General features: G+C 44.3%; 1 protein-coding gene across 1 annotated transcript in view; it reads left to right on the plus strand.

The window, feature by feature from the left end:
• The first annotated feature begins 754 nt into the window (after window positions 1-754).
• The window catches only part of LOC139767469 (uncharacterized), a 192,336-nt gene continuing 171,074 nt past the window's right edge, over window positions 755-22,016 (plus strand). The window contains exons 1-2 of the mRNA XM_071696882.1: window positions 755-893; window positions 9,491-9,575. The gene's annotated coding sequence lies outside the window, so the exon portion shown is untranslated. The remainder of the gene's footprint in view (window positions 894-9,490; window positions 9,576-22,016) is intronic.

Genomic DNA, 22,016 nt, shown 5'->3' on the forward strand with positions numbered 1-22,016 from the left:
AACTATGAAACTATGGGAATACCTGCACACACCCTGACCCAGTATATCACTACAGACAATGTAATCCTGGCATGATAATGTTCTAATACTTGACCACAGTTCAATGAGGTGTCACTACTCACCTCGTTTTCCTTAATTGTCTTAAGAATACATTAATAACAACATTTTGTTCACGGTATGAATCAGACACCGAATATCTTGAAGTCCTCGAATATTGATAGATCAGATACTTTCTGAATATCAGCCTCGTATTACTCAGACGTTAAACCTCATTAAACCTGGTTTTCCTATCGTTGATCATTCGATAACCAGATAATCTAATTATATAGTTATGTGTTGTTTTTAACGACGGTGTCCGAAACCCATCTTCAAATTTGAAATATATAAAATTTCCATCATTTAAGTCTTCTGCTTGGTTAATTGTCTATTAAAATATTTTACCAATATTTTTGTAGACTATAAATCAAAAGAAACATTCTTTTTCTTGGTAATTAATGAATATTAAAAGTATTATCCGCGAGAGGGAGAATTTGGAACATTTTTCATTATTGACCAACTTACAAAAATGTATATTTTGATATTATTTCGTCCGATACTAAGTATCGACCGTATGATTAATTAATAAAATAACAAAAAATATAAGTCTGACTCTAACCAGTGGTGTTTTGAGCAGTATATTAGAAATAAAACGCAATTAAAATTTTTTTTTGAAGACTATTTTTAATCTTCTTGTTTCTCGAACTTGCCAATCGTCGATCATATTCGAGCGGGTCGCGATGGCGGGAAGACCTGTCGACTGTTCTAACGCTGTTTGATGTGATTTTTCTGCTTGTCTTCTAGACACTATGGTCGTCATTCATCATCCCAGACACCCGTGACGTCCCAGAGAGAAGGTAAATATGGGACATTGTGTTATAATGTTAGAATCGTCGATTTTAGAAATGGGGTTGGCGGGCTCTTGATCCGGGCCGGCCGCCATATTGGTTTTCTCGGAGTCTCGAAATCTCCCGAGGCCGATCGTACGACCCTTCAGGTCACTGGTATGACCCTTGACCTCGCCGATGCCATCCTTGGGTATGCCCGAAGGTCACGCTGTCGTGGTAAACGACGTTAAATAACGTAGTTAGTGTAGATATGTTTTCTTGGTTTACCATAATCCTCACTCTGGTTTTCCACGGGTTTATTGTCTCGCTCTAAAACTTATCATCGGTAATTTTGGTTTATCATTTATCTGTAGTTAGTCTTGCAAATTATTGATAGATAAGGGTACGGTAATATTCGGTGTAATATTCTTGAAGATTACTGATAAGGGTATAGCAATATTAGGTGTAATATCAAAAGGCGAATTTTACTTCATACTCTATAAATTATAATTTTATGTGTTGTAAAAACTTTATTATGACATTTATATTTGCATAGTTTTATTACCATATGAGATGTGTAGTAAAAACTCTATTGACTGATATTTATATTTGCATTGTTTTGGTATGATAAATATTAAACCTGTTTGGTTAGGTTTAGAGAGACGTGGGTAAACCACGTGACGTTTTATACATGACCAGGTTAGGTTAGATAAGGTTTTAGGCTCGTATATACATAATTGTCTGCTAGATTAAATGTTTATATTAAGTTCTTTATATAGAATAAAGGTAATGGTTGCCCTCTGATACCTAGAGGTAGAGAGAATCTTATCTAAACATTTTCCCAAGCTTTCGTCAGTTAATTTCACCCTTGAGCTGGTCTTGCCAAATAGAACGACATCTTGGGAGAGCAAATTTTCTTTTCATTATTTTTTTTCTCTTGCGAGTTATGAAGATGGGAAGCCATTTGGGAAGGTGAGGGAGAGGGGGAAGGGGGTGATGGTGGGTGGGAGGGGTTGAAGTCTGACCTTGGATTCACCACATGCGTGGCGGATCCAAATTCTCAGCACAGTGTTGGGGTTCTCTGAAGAGGAGTTTGATCTTACTGCATGACCCCTTCAGGGTCTCTCTCTCTCTCTGATCTTACTTCAGGATCTCTCTCTCTCTCTCTCTCTCTCTCTCTCTCTCTCTCTCTCTCTGATCTTACTTCAGGATCTCTCTCTCTCTCTCTCTCTCTCTCTCTCTCTCTCTCTCTCTCTCTCTCTCTCTCTTCCCCCCTGTCTCCCCCTTTTCCTTCCCCCAGTCTCCCCCAGCGAGCATTGCTCGAGTGCTTGTTAAGTGGTTAACACGTCAAGGACGCGGGGGAGTTTTCAGAGGTTAGGATCCTCCGTGACAACCAGTTTGACCAGAAAACAAGAATGATGATTACATGATACTCTCTATACACGTTTTTCTTTTCTGGTGTATGTGGCTTAACATAGCATGGGTGTAGGCTGTGTTAGAACGCTCGTATGTGGTTTCACGTAGGCTATGTTAGAACGCTTTCCTGCCCCACGCTATGTGGTTTAACATAGCATGGGTCTAGGCTATGTTAGCATGGGTCTAGGCTATGTTAGCATGGGTTTAGGCTATGTTAGCATGGGTCAAGGCTGTTAGAACGCTCGTATGTGGCTTTACGTAGGCTATATTAGAACGCTTTCCTGCCCCACGCTATGTGGTTTAACATAGCATGGGTTTAGGCTGTGTTGGAACGCCATCCCTCCCCCACGTATGTATGTGGTTTAACGTAGTATTTGTGTAGGCTTTGTTAGAACGCCACCAATTTTCCCTTCGTTTCCTTTGTCCTGTCGCGCGCCTCTCCATCTATCCTCGTGGTGTCCGATGGCGTCATTTTTAATTGTGTCATGACTTCCACCATGACCGCATGGATGTCCTTGCTGCCACATAGCTAGCGTGCATGACGGACGCTGGAGGGAACACGAGTAATATAACTTTGGTTATATCCTTGTATCTATCTGTCTACCTATTTATCTATATATCTATCTGTGACTTATTGCAATATATATATGTATATCTGTATGTATGTATTTTCGCTGTTCTCTTCCTCATAACTAGTGCTAATTACATATTTATACATGTAAGCGTTCTCTTCCCCATAACCAGTGTTGATTACATATTTATACATGTGTGTAGATTCATGTTTGGTTATATTTACGCTTCCGTGATGCCATTTATTCTCCCAGAACTCCTGCCCATCCAGCACGCTCGCCTTCCCTCCCACACACCTACACACCTGCCTGCCCTTGACGCCTTTATACAAAGAGAATTCCACCAGCAATAGACTGGTAGGTCATCAATTCGAGGCTGTTTGTGGTTGTGGAAGATTCCAGTAATGCGGGGTTGGGTGTAACACGAGAAAAGATGGGATAGATGACTAGGTTTACGTAACTGTGTGGGTTCATATGATATTAAGTCACGGATGTGAAGCTAAATATTTATCAAAGACGGGACTATTACGGATCTCCGGCGCTGCTTTCAACCACTTTGATTGTTGATTTCATTCCATACGTCAACAAACCTGTTTAAGAAGCACTTCGACTCGTCCACGGGCAAGTGATTTCAAGTTAATCTGGCCATTAGTTAAGTGATTCGGTCGGGATGATCAAGGCTGATAATTCTCATTAGCGTGTTGTATCATTTATCAGTGACAGCAGCTGAGGCCTTTTTCTGTGTAATTTTGACGTAATCGTAATTGGTAATAATATTTGCCAGTGTGAAAAGTAGGCCATTGTTCCCTCGTTGTTGGCGTCTACTTCGCTGAGGTGGAGAAACTGTTGGATTTAAGATGAAACATTAAAGATAATCTGGCTCAGTGCATATCGACATTTGTACATACGCACACATTGGCTGTTATTCACGTAAACTTTGTGAAATGTATATGTAACGAAATATACCGATGTTGGCCGGCCCACAAATTGAGTGGCGCCTGAAATGTATCGTCACAGTTTTTATAAAATAAAGGTTTTCCCGGCCTTTCCCCTCATTTTCTCCCAAGTGTGAAGTACCTCAAACTAGTAATTATTAGATAAATTGTGAGCAGCGATGGAAAGAAATAGTGAGTTCCCATCTAATCTGAGGTATTCTAGTGATTTTCTTTTGCTAGATAAATCTATATATAGGATGTTCTTAGGGTAAATATATGTATAACCTAAAGTACGCGTTATTAAACCCTCAGAGATGCTTGAAGGAACTTTCAACTGTCAGTTTGCAGATTATTATCCGAATGTTTTCAAAACTTTTTTTTGTATTGATCAGAATCACTTAACATTGCCGTGGATGCCTTGGCATTACAAGGATGTGGTTAAAATACCCAGCAAACCGTAATAGGCAAGAAAAATGCGCAGTAAATTAACTAAAATTACACGACTTTATCCTTTACTTACTGTCTTCATAAATTTTAATTTTGAAATTATAGAGAACATGTGGTATTGACGTGTTCTCATGGGCTGAGGTGACCTAGTGAACAGTAGAACAAGAACAAGTGTTATAATACTGGTTCTTAGGAAATGTTTTGTCAATACGTTTGGTTGAAGACGAAAGATCCATTATATATTAATGAGTCTAATAAGCTTCGATACATTAATTGAAGTTGCATTTATTTGATGGATTTTTCTGTCCAGTTCTCTAAGACATCTTTCCCTCAGCATCTGTTATGTTTATATTACGAATCTGTGAGATTATGATTATAGATTTAAGGTGCAAAAGACGAGGACGGGTGGTCGGTCCTGAGACCAGCCGATCCCACCCACCTTCCCCCAACCTAATAGCCTGACACACACACACACACACACACACACACACACACACACACACACCCGCCCGCCCACATCCACTCCCCCCCTTCAACGCCCCTCACTTCATGCCCCACTCAAACATTACCCCTTAAACCCGCGCCCAGACCAACCTCACCCCCAGTTCGAACCACCCACCCCGCCCTTTCCCAAATGCCCCAACGCCCCATCCCCCCCATCCCCAGGCCAAAGTAACCCCCACCCCCCCTTCCTTATACCCACGCCAAACCTCACCCAGGAGTTCGCTAAACCCCACCCTGGAGAACCACCCCCACCCGACCCCCTCTCAGGGCATTCCCACCCCCCTCCTCTCCCCCACTACCACGGCCCACGCACCCCCCCATGACGTCACCTCCTCACCTCGCTACCACCTCCCCTCCCGTCCACGTCTTATGGTCTTTGATAACCTCATGCACTCACTCGGGGTTACTAATGAGTCGTTGGTTATGGGCAGTCTGGACGGTGACTGCTTGTTACGGTTCGTGTATCAGTAACGGCTGTGCGTGTGATGGTGTTATACACAATCTCTGTCTTGTGTGTTTTGCTTGCATGTATGAGGGCATTGTGGGTGATGCCTCTTTTTTTTTTTTCTTGTCCTGCCGGTCGTGCTTACCTCACAAGGGGGGTAGAGAGAGAGAGGGGGTGGTTCGTCCTGTCGCTGGGGGGAAAAAATATGGGGATTGGTGGGGTCGTCCCCCTCCCCCCCCGTGTGTTCTGCGCTCCCCCCCGCAGGCAGATTTATGTGTTTGTTTCGTGACGTTCTCCACCAGATATGTGCGCAGGGGACGACCTGTTCTCGTGTCAAGTTTCTTGCCCGTGTTCAAGTCCTCACGATTGTTCCTGCCTTTGTCTTAAATGTGTTGATAAATGGACGTATGATGTCGCTGTTCGACCCTCCCCCCCATGTGTGTGTGTGTGTGTGTGTGTGTGGGGATGCATGACAGAATACACGGTGGTCAGGATTTCACGCTAATCTAGCCATTGTCCTTACTCGGAGTAGATTTCGCATTTCCGCAGATTTTGGTGACCTGTTAGGCGGTTATTTATCTATGACTACCCCATGACCATTTTCTATGACAGTCCTGGTGTTACCCAGGGACCATTTTCTGAGAGAGTCCTGGTGTTACCCAGGACCATTTTCTATGAGAGCCCTGGTGTTACCCAGGACCATTTTCTATGAGAGCCCTGGTGTTACCCAGGACCATTTTCTGAGAGAGTCCCTGGTTTTACCCAGGACCATTTTCTATGAGAGCCCTGGTGTTACCCAGGACCATTTTCTATGAGAGTCCTGGTGTTACCCAGGACCTTCCCTGAAGGCTCCTACTGTAGCTCAGGGCTTTCCTACATCCAGTAGCAGGGAAATGCAGACTCCTTTGGAGTGAGAAAGTTGTGTGACGAGTGTGTGTGTGTGTACTCCCAGTGATACAACCTCACCGAAGGTAACGTTTCACTCACGGTGTAACCTCTTGTAGGCGGAGTCCGGTAGCACCTGTATGGATGGATGTGTGTATACATGTTTTCCTATTGTTGAAGTAAACAGTCATTTACCTCGTAGCGTCCAACTGGGAGACGACGAAGCCCAAATGTAGCGTCCATGATCAGTTGTTCACGGGAAACTGTAGAACACTACCAGGCTCACTAGATGTAGAAACAGTATTTACACTACACACACACACACACACACACACACACATGCATACATACATACATATACACATACAAATATACGCACACGTATACACATATATGCACATACATATACACATACATACACACATACATGCACGCACGCTCACGCACACACGCTCACACATACCTACAAACACACAGACACACACATTCTACGTGAATGTCAAAATTGTAGGACCGTCCGTTGGGCCTTTTGAGTGTTCATAAACCTCTTGTTACCAAAACCGGATGATCTGAGCCATGTTAAGCTGTTCCCAGTCATACTATCGTGCGTGCGTGGCAGCAGCATCCATATCTGGTGTTCTGGATTGCTACGTACAGATGGGTCGGTTTGGGCCATCCTGGCTGTGTCATTGCCCGTGATAACTACCCGGTAATCACCGTTACTGTTACTTAAGCCGTTCCCAGGACGGGGTGGGGGGGGATTTACTGGGTAAATCGCCGTAGTGGATTAAATGAGTCGTGGGAGCAACGGAAGTCCTGTTGTGGAGCGTTTTAGGATTCGCTGTTGACCGCTGATGCTGTCTCTGTTTTGTTTAGCTATTTGATGATATTTTTTTATTACTATTTCCCGTAAATTGAAAGAAATTATTCGTTTATATCAATTACAAAACTTGAAGTACTGGATGGCATTCAAGTTGTTTTCATGTCCTAGAGTTGCACAACCCTTTTATTTTCACCTCGCCGTTACGCGTCTTTGTTATGATAGCCTTTGACCTGGTCTTTGTGGGTCAGTTCCAAGGTCAGCTTACTGTATGGAAGGCGAGGCTCACGAGGAACGTGTCGTGGCCAGGTGAAGTGGTCGACGGGAAGTTGGTTGCCTCCTGGGCGGGCGGGGGGGCGTGGGAGAAGAAAGATACGCTGTGCGTTCGTGCGTGTGTGCGTTCGTGTCGTCTGCCGGCAGACTGGATAACTATTATTCAAATTGGTAAACTTGCCTTTTTTTTAACAGTCTTAGGATGGTGACTTTTTTTCTTATTTTTCTATTGATCAATTTTTTAAGCGGGGTGGCCCGCTCACCACCGCTAGACTAATGTGTATAAACGACAACGTTAACGGGGACATTAAAAGGCTAATGTGCAGCAGCGGGGAGTTTTGTGATGGCTTAAAAAGAAACAAAAAAAACGGAATTATATTTTCTAAAACTTTTCTTCCAGACAACCCAGTCGTGGGCCAAATCGGTCCTGTTGTGTGTCGTTCTCATGTAAACTGATGTAAACTATTTCCAGTTTAAACCTTTTTTTTTATATATATTGTTTCCCATGTCTTGGGCTGTTTTCCCCAGCAGTTCCCCATGGTTCCGGCCTCAAACAAGGTAGTTACCATTATCTCCTGGTAACTGTACTGGATGTCTCCCAGAGTCGCGGCCATGTCGTTCCCGCGTCTCACAGCCCAACCACCGTTTTCTTTTGCTTTTTTATTCTCCGCGAGAGGCGTAGCCTGACGCATATCCAGATGAATTCCATCCACACACACGTCGTTCATCGTCGTACGACGCACAGTACAGCATTACTGTTACCTGTAATTACACGGCCGAAGTTTTAAGTTGTACACACACACACACACGTACGTCCATACTACGATCATACGTGTGCAGGTGGAGGAAGAGCGACTAATCGTGGGATCTGCGATGCCGGGTTTCAGCGGGATACGAACGGGTCTGCCGGTTGGTTGGCCGGTGGACGCGGGCGGGTTGCCACACTTCATGTTTTGAAGATTGGACGGACGCGGCAGGCATCACATTTTCTGTTATTTCTAGAATGCATTGTTCATGACGTATACAGCCCCGAGGGGACCCCACTTGTGTAGGCTCCTGCGAGCTTCTAGGCTGCGCTACACTCGGGAGCAGGATAAGGTAGGGTGCTTCGGGGTAGTAAGATCCTCTCCGATGCTGTATACTCTTCAGCTGAAAGATATTAAGTCAATCATTAGTGGTGTTACCACCTGCAGGCGGGGTCCGGTAACACCATATATATATATATATATATATATATATATAATGTGTGTGTGTGTGATTGTGAATCGTTCGTATGTGAATAACTTAAGCTTTCTCGAACATGGTAAAGTAACACCGCAGACTGCTAACAGTTAGGACTAATATGTATTCTCAACTCGACTATATGTTGTACAGTTACATTTTTTATATTGCATGTTGAACCACAGTCATGAGCGAATGTTGATGGAAATAGAGAGAGAGTGATAGACGAATATTTTCCCGTTGCGATGATTTCGACGTCTGTTGTTAGATGGCAGCACTTGGCATCTAATGCAGTTTTTATTAAATTTTCAGATTGACTTAGGAATGTATGTAGTTCCCGGAATCCTTTTTATGATTGTAGACTCTTTAGGTTACAGTTTTTGAAGACGTAAAGTAAACCATGCGGTACCGGGAGTTGGCCAAGTCGCATTTACTGTACGGTTCTTGATGTGCGCGTGGTGCGTGAAGACCGCTGCGCAAACTGGGGGGGGGGGCCTTTAAGAGGGATGGTTACTGACCATGCGCGGGTCACTCCGCTCTGCCTTCCTGTAACTTTGGTCGTTATTGTAACGGAAACCACCAGTTAGGTGTTCAACACACACACACACATGCGAGGGGAGGGGGTTGTTATCTCATGTGTGGCGGGGTGGCGACGGGAATGAATAAGGGCAGACAATGAATTATGTACATGTGTATATATGTATGTCTGTGTGTGTATATATATATGTATACGTTGAGATGTATAGGTATGTATATGTGCGTGTGTGGACGTGTATGTATATATTTGTGTGTGGGTTGGGCCATTCTTTCGTCTGTTTCCTTGCGCTACCTCGCTGACGCGGGAGACAGCAACAAAGTATTATATGTTAATGTATATATATCGTCCGTCATGTAGTTACTGTCTCCTCTCTGTTATGTAGGTAACATTAAGTCCTCTACCATCATAAGTTTGAGTACGTCCCATACTCTGTTGTCTGAACCTTTAGCAGCCCGTGTGAGGCCGCTGCTGGTCCAGTTTCCATCATATGATTATAAAATCATCATCGTACAGAAAGCTGTAATTTCCTTTTCCAGTCAGACTGAAGCTGACAGTTTTTTTTTATCTCTTTCAGGCCTGAAGGTATATAATGTTTGGGTCGTACATCTGGCAGAGCCGCCGGGACCACCAGGGCTGGACAGACTCGGGTGTTCGAGACGGTAAGTGAACAACTTCATTTGCTCGTTATTGTTTGAGCTTGACGACGCAACAGCCTCATTAGCCAGAGCAGAAGGACTTGCTTACCCATGAGTTACCGAGAGAGCAACAAGCCATCTACAACTGGATTTGTTTATAACACATGCGACGGGAATTACTAAGACAGAAGGATGTACAGTTTGAATCTTGTACCCGTCTAGGCTGACAGTTGGTCAACCTCGTCAGTATTTGCTGTTATATTATTTATTATTCATTAGTGGAAGTTTCTTGGGAGAATTAATGAATGTTTACATTTTGATAAAGCGTCTTGAAAAAGGCTAGAATTATCACTAGGCTTTTAAATATTTGCGTTCTTCCATATTCTTGCTTCCTGTAATGTCCTACATTACGTTGGTCAGTGCCCTGAAACTTGTAATTTCAGGCCTTGAAGCCTGGGGTATATACAGACCTGTAGTCACTTGACAGTGTTGCTCATAAGGATATTAAACTCAACGCGAAATTTGCTCAGGTGTGAGGCATGTTGTGCGTCATGTGTAATGTCTCGCGTGTCATCTCTCATTACTACAATATCTACTGTATTTTATGGCGTGATTCGTCTCCACCAGTACAGTTACATCCTATGTATTTTATGCCTCGTATGTGACGCATTCTGGCCTTGTGTTATATTTGTTGTATGTATCATTGTTAATTACCAGTCTTGAACAAGAATGATCCTTGATATTCTGTATTATGTGGAACGTGTTATGTTGTGCCACTGTATTTATACCATTGTCATTAACGTCTTCTGTCTTTGCCCTTATATAATTGTTTATATTTTGTGCTATATATTATCACTGTTTTCCATATTCTGTGATGTGTATGCTTTAATCACAGATGCCGTATCTATGGACTGTTGCACAAACATATATAACATTACTTAGGTACAATGATGCCGTTTTGATTGGTTAGTCTTTAGGAGTGTAGTTAGGTTTGGTTTTGGCAAGGTAAGATGCTATATGCAAGAAATTGGGTATGGTTATCTTTTGGTAGTTTTTAAGTTTATTGAAATTCGTTATATATATATATATATATATATATATATATATATATATATATATATATATATATATATATTGATGTATAACCTTGGCTAGATTTGCATTTGTTTCGTTATATGAAATTCGTTATACATAAACACGTCATCCCTGATGTTCAAAATCGTATCGTTTGTTGTTGATTTACGTTTGTAGTTGTGGGTATATATGTAAGCCATCTTGCCGTTAACACAATATTTCCATTCCTAACATCACATCAATTATCTTGGTACGTAATTCCATAAGGTGACGTAAGGAAAGTGTATAATAGCCACTTGAGAGCAAGTGCCATATTGGAAATTGCGACGGTAGATGATGATTGGCTGTTGTGGTAATGATGGATGACCATTGTGTAGTTATACAGGCGGCACCACATTCATGTGCAGAGAGAGAGAGAGAGAGAGAGAGAGAGAGAGAGAGAGAGAGAGAGAGAGAGAGAGGGGTCGTCGACACACATGCAAGTCTTGGGAGAAATTCCCGTCTCGTGCTAATTAATTATGTTGATATGTTGATTCAACATGTGTACGGTAAACAGGGATAACAAATAATTAAGTTTATGAGTCAGACGAAAGTTGGACGACCTGTAAAGCATGCTGGTACGGACGGGGTGTGGAAGAAAGCTTGTTAGGAAGTAACGATCATACGAGAGAAAACGGGAAGTATGAATGTGAGCAGGTGAAGCGTGAAGGGAATTACCATCTGGACAAGAAATGATACGAAAACATCAACTTCCTACATTTGCTGGGAAGCGATTCGTGCTCACGGGTGTGTGACCCGACCAGCCGACTGGAATGCCTGACTTCAATTATGAGTTGGGTGGTTCGCGTCATTACCTTTATATAGAGACCTAAGCCTATATTCACAGCGTCTTCACTCCTACACCGGAATGTTTTGTGTGTTCGCTCTACCGTAGTCTACTCCGCCTTTGTCTTAATGTAACAATGGAATTATAACCTCACATAGAGTGAGGTAGAGTCGTAGCGAGGGGTTATAACAACATTAAACTCTCCATGCAAACCTTACAGTGTACAAGTCATGTTGCTGCTCCTGGTTTATAACGAAACTGTTTGTTTCGTAAATTGCTTGGGGGATTATTAATCTTTTGAGCATTGAAAGATTAGGTTAAGATGAATTTGATTGGTTAGTGGTAGTCAGGGTTAAGGAAGGAATGAAATAGCGCGACGCACTGTTCCTCCGTTTTCTTCCTGAGTGTTGCCAGGTAAATATAACAAGAGGAAATTTGTTATCCACTGGTTGATTTGAGGGAATGTAATGGCGATCAGTTGTTTACCAACTCGTGCGCTGGGATGATCATCTGTGAGCTTTTACAACCACCGTAATTTTCCCGGCACAACTCGCCATGTCCCACAACATGTAGACGGCCTGATCCCGTGTGTGTGTTGTGGCTGGCACGAGAATGTGTGTCTGTACCCAGCACAACACACACACAACTACGGAAACAACACGTCACGGTTGTTATCAACGCGTGAAGCAGCGGCAAGGGTTTGGTTGTTGTTAAATCCGGGGGTTGTCAGGCATGTAGTTGACGTGATCGAAGGCAGTTAATCCATATAACTGACTCCCACCAGCAGTGGGCGACGACGCATTCTGGCTTTCACATGTTTTCCTCTCGCAACGCCAGCGTCTGGGTGGTGCGTCTCAATTGTTTACAGTGTGAGCTGTGTGTATATATGTAGCTCACGGAATGGACGAAGGCCGCATGTATGAATATGTACATGTGTATATATATATGTCTGCTTGTATATGTATGTATGCGTTGGAATGTTTAGGTATGTATATGTGCGTGTGTGGGCCTTTATGTATATACATGTGTGTGTGGGTGGGTTGGGTCATTCTTTCAGAATTATAGATAAAAAAATACATATACTCCAGTTAAAAGAATATTTGTGTATTGACTCTATTTGAGAATTGATGTAAATAACACTTAAGTAAATGATTTATAAAGACGTAATCATTCATGAATTGACTGATAATTCCCTGTGTATAGTTTTGCTGTGTAAACCTTTGCGTGTACAACGAAGTACAATAATATTAATCATAATGACGAAAAATTCTTATATGAATGTAGGCGCTCACTCTGAAAATGGTTGGGTTGGGTTATTTCTCTCGTGACTAGCGATGATGTTACGGCCCGGATGCTGTAGACTGAGGTTGCTTCCGCCAGCAGGCAGGTGACCTCCGTGACCCCTGAACCCTCAGGGGGTCATTCCCGGCCCTTGGGGGAAGGGGGGGGGGGAGAACCCACGTAATAGAAAACCACAAACCACTGGAGTGTTGGTTCCCACCTGGAGGATGGTTGGTTTGTGTGTGGGAGGCCAAGAGACCAGAGTATGACGACGTCCAATGTCTGAGAGACGTGTACAGACGAGAACCCCAGGTGAGGGGTCGCCTCACACACGCCCCCCCGGGGGAAGACTTTTATGTAAATATACCGACCACACTCGACACTCTCGCCCTCCAGTTACTCAATTATTGCGTTAATGTCGTCATTATAGGTAGATAGAACGTTCCACCTCGATAAGTGCGGGAGAAGGAATATATAAGACGTATTCATTCTGGACTCGTTATTGTTATTTTGAATTATTATTGCTATTGCATTATTATTATTATTATTATTAATATTGTTCAACACCACTATCAAATTATCCATTAGTTTATTGAAAATAACCCATAACTTACAACGTACGGATGTAGTCGACTATGATTTGCTAAACCCCAAAATGATTTATATATTTACCCCATGACGCCTTTCAACTTATTGTCTGTTAGTGTGTAGGTATGTCACAGACGGTACAAGCTTGCCCCGGACCAGAAATTAGTAGTTAAATGTAGGGCGTCAAGGGGTCTTGGGATGTGTTGATGTGGTGTGTCTGTCGTGGTGTAAGGCTGGGTGATGTCCGGAGGGTAGACGGGAAAGTGTAACCCTTGTCTGTCTGGGGAGTGTGGTTTCAGATGTATGGTCTGTGCAGAGACATACCCCATGAATGATGCTGTTAGCCAGTTATCTTCTTTAGTGCCCCTCTCGTTAAATTTAGTAGTTATACGACCGTGATGAACTCCCTTTACAGGTGTGCTTATTTTTGGACAGTGTATTGCATATTATAGAAAGTTCATGATTAAGAAAATATTAAGCACAAGTTCTCTGCATTTTGATGTACTCATTGTGTACAGCTTTTGTTTGATAGTCAAATATTGTAACAGCTCTTGAGGGGAAATTCGTTTGATTTGCTGCCTTCGCTTGTTGGTCCCTGTGTGTGGCATCAAAACAGATTTCACCCCACACAGACATGCCCCAAATTAACCACACTTTGTCTTGTGGTCCCACCCGGTGGACGTGGCTGGTTTCCCGAGCGCTGCAGGAGAGACACAGACGGGGTTCATGGGTCAGGAGCGTAATTAATAGCATGGTCTGTGGAGTGGGGTCATTAAACTTACTTTGGATGCCGAAAAGTTGACCTTAAGGATATATATATATATATATATATATATATATATATATATATATATATATATATATATATTATATATAGGTTGGGGTGGTTGACCTTGGCCGTTATAATGCAGTGGTTGAGCACTTGGGGTCAGAGTTCCATGAAGCGGGGTCATAACGTTAATGATGATAATGGTACGTACGTGTGTAATTGTCACAGAGTATAATGATGATGGTTCTGTGTCTACATTTAACGTTCAGGTAAAATTGAAAGTAAATGTGTTAATTTTCATACCTAACTATTACTCCCGCCTCAGCGAGATGATTAACTATGTAATGGCCTCGTTTGCTCTTTAGATGCCCTGTATAATATACCAAACTATACATACATGCGTTTAGAACAGCTTGGAAAGTATGAATACAATATACAGATTGAGGAAACTGTAAACCAATTCGTTAGCCCAAGTCTGAGCAATTTTTATTCATCGTCTTATTAAATTGACGAAAGATCTTTCAGCATGGGAAGTCAACTCTGTTAGATTTGTCATCATGTGTAATGATCATCATATAGTTGTCCATATGTGATTTTGAATGATTTGCCGGATCCATTATGCGACCCTGACCCAGCGAGAAGTACACATTAACACCGGGTCGCGTCATGGAGAATATAACCCCGTAATTTAAAGTGATTTCGCAGTGCCGAAGGTTAGCGTGGAATTATTTGGTGCATTTCCTATCAAAATAACTTTCCCATTAGATGCAGTATTTACACAAGTACCTCAGTGTGTTCGGTAAGCGAAAGTCTCCAGTATTATCGCTAGTCGAAGCCAGGGTCGTGGTGGTGGCGTCGCAGGCGGAGTCGTAGTCGCTCAAGCTACAGTTTGGGACGAAATGTCTGTTTATGGTGTATTACCATACTTGGGAGCCCGCCTTCCCGGAAATCCTGGAGCAAATTTGGTTCTTGTCACCTGTATGGTACCTGTGGCCTCTGTCCGTCTGTCTGTGGTGATGACTGTACGTTTGTGTCTGACTACAGCTTGTAATGACACATTTGTACCGTAACGGGAGGGAGTTCTGTTTACTGATGAGGCCACATCTCTTCAATTTCACTATTGATACAAGTTTTTTAAGCTTCAATATCCTGTCCACATTCACTGTCGTAACTGTGTGTGTGTCTTCCCACACTGAGTGGGCATCTTGCTTAAAGTCACTGGGGCTGGCCTAGTGCAGCCTAGCTGGTTCCCTCCCGCCCACCACGTGAGGAAATATGTGAAGGTGTCGTGTTTTGATCACATGTATGGCGGACCCGACCTTTCCCACAGCAGTGGGGTGAAGGGGATCTATAGTTCCCCAGTGGCTGTATACAGAGGGTGTCCGTCCACTGAATCGCGTTAAATCCTTCCAGTACGATTGGTCCAGCGTTTGGCAAACGACCGTTCGACTCTGTTGATGACCTGTGTTTCTGACCTTTAAAGAGGTCGAGTGACCGTATTGATTGGTGGTCAAGGGTCGTGCAGTCATTAGCCAGGATCTGTCGTCACACACACCTCCCCCCCAGGGTCGTGCTTTCGGTCCGTACCTTCGTTTTTTCGGGGTCGTACCGCCGTATCCCGAGGGGCCAGTACCGTCGTACCCCGGGGGCCGAGTACCGTCGTACCCCGGGGGGCCGTACCGTCGTACCCCGGGGGGCCAGTACCGTCATACACCGGGGGTCGTACCGTCGTACCCAGGGGGCCGTACCGTCATACCCCGGGGGGCCAGTACCGTCGTACCCCGGGGGGCCAGTACCGTCGTACCCAGGGGGCCGTACCGTCATACCCCGGGGGGCCAGTACCGTCGTACCCCGGGGGCCGTACCGTCGTATTCAAGTGTTGGACAGATACGGTCGCCACCCACACGCCGTACCCACTTGACATTATCAACATCGGTTTTAGATTCCGCTATGATTATTAAGGTCAAGATAGGCCATTTTACACCCTTGAGCTGAGGGTACATAAAGGTGACATAGTGGGTTTACAGTTTGGTAAGAGTTCTTGGCGATAGAAATGATAGCGGAAGAGAGTGCTATAATAGTGTGGTCAATACAATTATTTTATTTGAGTTTATTTCTGTTTAGTCTACTACATTTTTGTTTACTATTTTCTCCCGTTTATTTTTATTGGTACATGACACGTATTTGTTTATCTTGTATGTTTGATAGACCGTATTTTTCATTGACTTACTCCACCGGTGACCAAATGCAGACTTGAGAAGTATCTACGCGTTTCGCTATGATTGTAACCTGTATTTACGGAGAGAGAGATTAATCCCGGGTCGTGTTAATATCCGTCATCAACAAGACTAGGGAAGATTCTGCAAGTCTACATCAGTTTTGTTGACTGTATCCCGTTTTCTTGGCTGTACCCGTTTTCTTGTTTTTTATCCGTTTTCTTGGGAAATACTGTAGTGTCCCCGGTCGGCGGGTTGTATGTGTGTGATTCTCGTTTTCTTTTCCTCTCGCTGTGCCACCCACCACACACACACACAAAGTGACGGGTTATAATTTATACCTTTCGGTTGTGTGGGTATTCCAGTTTCCACTCTCGCCCAGTCACTTTCACACACACACACACACACACTCTCTCTCTCTCTCTCTCTCTCTCTGTATAGACGCAGATTTCTTCATTGTTTACCCTAATGGGTAGTTTAGTCATTTCAGGTTACAACGCACGTATTTCCAGCAGGAGTTGTTAGGTGTTGTGTTATTTATCTGGCCACCTGGTTGTTTCCCCCCGTCTCAGATGAGCGCCTCTTGCTTCATTTTCGTGAGTCATGCGCGCGCGGGCGGCGCGTCCGTCACATTGGAAGGCCAACTTGAGAATTGTTTGCAAGTTCTTATAAGGCACGACTGTACGGTCCTGAGGCAGGACGAGACGTTTGGGGCTGGGTTTACGACGGTACGACCCTTGACCACGATGGTATACGACCCTTGACCACGACTTGACCCTCCCCTTTTAGTCGCCTTCTACGACACGCAGGGAATACGTGGGAAGTATTCTTTCTCCCCTATCCCCAGGGATGATGTATTTATTACGGTTATGCTTGATTTCTACATTATCGCCATTTCCCTCTTTAGCAAGGTAGCATCATGGGCCTCGTAAGAAGAAATCTTCTCCAATCACTTTCTTCCTCTGTCCCTTATGATTGGAAAGTGATGATACAGGAGGGGAGGATTTCCAGCTCCACTTCCCGTCCTCCTTAAGTTTTTGGTCGTTATTAGTTGTTGTTTACGTAAATTAAACCTTGTAAATAACTGGTGTAGCATTCATGGGTTGGGATCGTCTTGTGTAAATAACTGGTGTAGTATCACCCCCTACCCGTAGGGGGGGGAGAGGGGGGGTCACCCCCCCGCCATATTAGTCCTCATTTGACACACGTCACTAAGATGGCGGTGTTGGCTCAGCCATGTATACTGAGTGGCTGTATGTATATGTATATATATATATATATATATATGCGTGTATCTAACATCTGGTATTTTGCAAGTGACGCTGATGAATTACAAATGTAACTAAAGTCGACGAGTTGATGACCTCTGAGGCAGACATCGCCCCTCTGTCCTGTGTGTGTGTGTGTGTGTGTGTGTGTGTACATGTGAGTCTTTCTAGAGACTCCGGATGTTTGTACGAGATGATGGTAAACATTGTTGGAACTCCAGACCCTCATCAATCTAGAGTAGTTAGATGGTACAGATCACACCCACTACGATCGTGTTATTATCCTTGTTGTTTTCGTTGCTTGTTTCAATCATTAGTAAATATGATTTTTGCTGTAGAGGAAAACAAGACGAGCTCGTGTGTGTGGGGGGGGGGGGGGGGGTGTCGTTAGCAGTGTTGCCAGCGGCTGGGTCAAGTGTGGCCTCCCCAGTGACTTGATATGAAGTGTCGTCATCTTATGGCAGTCTTCGCCTCCTGTATTATTACTCTTTACGTTTTTGGCCTCGTAGATTAAAGGGTTGGTTTTATAGTTTCGTTGGGCTATGGAAGACACGATACTTGTCCTGGGTAATTATGGCTCGAATTGAGTACATTACGTAAGCAATAGTTAGGTTCGTTGGATCAGTCGTTAGCAAAGTAAGTTCCATGTTATTAGCTTATTAGAAAACGTTTTCATTGGTCCGTTGACTGGGTCATGCAACGCCTTTGAGAACGACGATGCAAACTTGCGTGGGATGACTTGACCTTTGACCTGACCCAAAGGGACGGGTCATCATAAAGGGTTACGCAGTGTTGCTCCAGGGGCAAACACTGACCATATTTCACATTAAACTCCTAATAGTGAAAGCCTTCCTAGTAATTGTGTGTGTGTGTGCGCGCGCGCGCGCGCCAGAAAACCACAGGAAAATGAAACTCAATAAGTTCCCAAGTGCACTTTCGTGCAATGATCACATCATCATTGGAGGTACAAGAATGAGATCGAAGACGTAGAGCAGACGGTTGATATACACGTTGCCTGGAGCACCACTGTAGACCTGGTTACCCAAGACGTAAGTGCCTCCAGGACTGTAAATGGCTGGGTTATGACACACACAAACTCTGGGAAGATTGGAAATGGAATGATGTGCCTGTGTGTGTGTGTGTGGGTCGCCATATTGATGCCAAGGTTGTATAGATATGTATATTTGTGTGTATGAGAGTGTATATGGACGTCGATGTTATATGAATGTTTCATGACGGCATTTAAAAGTTTGTGTGTGTATGTTTGTGTTTGTGTGAATGTGTGGGTAGTATTTCACTGTATATGTACGAGCGTGTGTTTGTCTAACCTGTATGTATGTATACATGTGTTTTCCTTTTCATCCATGCCTATACATGATGGGTACTGGGGTGTTATGATGATGATGTAAGCCAGCCAGCCACAGGTCCGTGGTTCGAGCCTCCACCTTGACCAGGGGTGCGAGAAGGAGTGTGAGAGTGGAGAACCACCCCCACGTTTTCTCTCCTGCCACCTCCGTGAAGAATGTATGGTGGTATTGGTGTAATTGTGGCCACTTGGTCTGGTGCAGGCGTCCCTCGGACACTTACGTTTGGGATCTGTGGAAGGCTTATGACTGCTGCTGCTGCTGCTTCCCATTATTTGTGTGTTGAAGCCAACCCTATGAGGATTGACCGTTGTAATGCCTCCTACTTTCCCCGCAGAGTGAAGCTGGCGAACCTCTCTCCATTTTTTCGTAGATTTATATTTTTTTTTTTTTGTTGATAATTTCCGTTCACCGTCGGTGGCGAGTCGGCCGCCATCTTCAGTCACAATTATACTGACCGGGGAACAAGGACGAACACGTATGATACGGTGATCATGTAGTGAGGTCAGGAAGTAATGACCCTTGACCCGATCACTTCGACCTTTCACCGTGTGCTGGTCCAGTGTAGCGGTTACCAAGTCGTGTTAGGTCGGGCAGGTGTTGACAAGACTCGCTGTTTGGGCGTCGCGCGGGGGCGCCGATCTTGGTCACCGCGTGTGGGTTGGTCGCTCACCAAGTAGAACGGACGGACGCCGGCCTAGGCAGAGATTGCTGTGAACATACGACAGGTCATATGACGTCGAATTGGCTCTTACGACATGTCAGTGGCTATGACGTAGAACTGGCAGTTACATGTCATTTCTCATGACGTAGACTTGGTTGTTACGACACGTCACTGCTCATGACGTAGAACTAGCAGTTACATGTCATTGCTCATGACGTAGAATTGGTTGTTACGACACGTCACTGCTCATGACGTAGAACTGGCAGTTACATGTCAGTGATCATGGCGTAGAATTGGCAGTTAGACGCGTCTGTGGTCATGACGTAGACTTGGCTGTTCGATTTCTGAACGCTGATGTATAAGGGAAAGGTGTTACCGGACTCCTGCAGTTGTTTCCATCGCGAGGGAGGCATTGTCAGCTGACGGAAAGGATTACAGCCTTGATTAAAGGAGTCCATCTTACCCCCCTGCTGCATGGGGCGCAACCACGAAACTACTAAAACACCAACGTTCTGAGAAAACGGGGAGTATGTTGACAAACACCGACGTGTATAGAAAACTTGTTGTGTACCTCCATATCAACCACCGTGTGTAGAAAACATGGTGTAACACATGCGCACAATCACTTTCATTATACGTTCTCCAGACTCGTTTGAATGTAAATCCACTTTTGTGAGTGTTGCGTTTTCTTCGTCAGAATATATCCTGTATATGGAACACAGACTTGCTAACGATGGTTAACACCCCAGGCACGCCCAGAGTACAAAAAAGAGCGGCGTTTATATGTAAAGAAAATGTGGTGTGGTGTGGTAGTATTTTGAATTACACTTCACGTTTGAGTTAACGCAACTTCAAGGCAGAATTATTGGGCCAGGGACACTAGGGATGATCAGTAACCAACCACAGAACCATTTCTTACAGAAAACTGATGACGTATGTCGTAGTACGGTCCATGAAATAGATTTTAAGAAAATGGCTAGTACGCATGACAGGACGCGAGGGGCGTGGCCTCCCGCACCGAAGGACCAATCACGGGGGAACCTTGACCCGTGACCAGGCTCGTGATTGGTGGGAAATTTGGCGGGAATATGTTTTCTTCGTCGTAGATGACAACTGATCAGTTACGATCCAACGACCGAGGATGTATTCTGCGTGATAGATGTGACTCACAAGAGCAATTCCGTGGTTACATACGGTTTGTATACTTGCACATACGACTGCGAGGTGTGGGCTAGATTGAACGTAAGTTTGATTAGAAAATAGATTTGCTGTAAGTTTCATTAGACGAGAAGAAAAAACTTAGTGTAAGTTTTAAAAGGGGAAAAGATAGGATGCGGGACAATGTTACTTACTGTTCACATGATTTGATATTTATACTTTAAGTTGGTCGGCCTTGACCCTGGTGGGGGGGAGGCTGTGTGTGTGTGTGTGTGTGTGTGTGTGTAGATGGTTATCCTTTAGTGAGTGGTTGTACTGGTAGGTGGGTAGTTAGGGCTTGTACTGTACTGCTGGTTGATGGTAACTGGGTCGTAATGAAGGGGCTACATGGTGATTCTAGAAGGTTAAGGGTAGTTAGGGATAGAGGCGTGACTAGTTGAAGGATAAGAAGGTTTGGGTGTGGTTCACACACACACACACACACACACACGGTGGGGTGGTTAGGGCCGGTCCAAGGTTAAGTTAAAGGGCCGATCACCTCACGTCGTCACCAGCACACACCTCAACCCCCCCCCCCCCCCCACACACACACACACACAACACACATACACACACATACACACACACACCACCCCGACGCTGGTCCAGCAGCCAATAGGTGGTGAATAAAGTCTTACCCTCTTAATTAAGAGAACCACAGCCAGGCAGTAGAGAACCACGGCCAGGCAGTAGAGAACCACAGCCAATCAGTAGAGAACCACAACCAGGCAGTAGAGAAAGTATCTATCTATTATATTGATATTTGAAGTCGTGTGTGTAAGATCTGGATTTACCTGCGCTCCCTTACCCCTTCACATCCCAGGATGAAGTGCGGGCACCCTGAGGCAGGGACCTGTTTGTATCGACCAACCCTTAAGGGAGGATGAACAGCTGGGTTGACTGTGGACAGACTGCCGCGACCAGGATTCGAACTAGTGTACTTGGCCCTGGGCGGCGACCCGCGTGATTGCGCCACGGTCAGGACCCGCTACGCCAGGGGAGTCGATGATGGCCATAATTAACAGAAAGCGTTCAGTGATACACAAGATGAACATGTTCACCCCACGGTCGTTACTGTACTACCGCCATGTTTACGTCGCTGGGGAGAAACTGTCTCGTGCAAGTGCGTCGCTTTGTGTTAATGTGATGTGTAAATAATGACAGTCAAGCATGGGGTGCTTATGATCGTGTGATGGGGAGGATATAATGATGGTCAGG

Source organism: Panulirus ornatus, chromosome 61, assembly GCF_036320965.1.
Source record: "Panulirus ornatus isolate Po-2019 chromosome 61, ASM3632096v1, whole genome shotgun sequence".
NCBI lineage: Eukaryota > Metazoa > Arthropoda > Malacostraca > Decapoda > Palinuridae > Panulirus > Panulirus ornatus.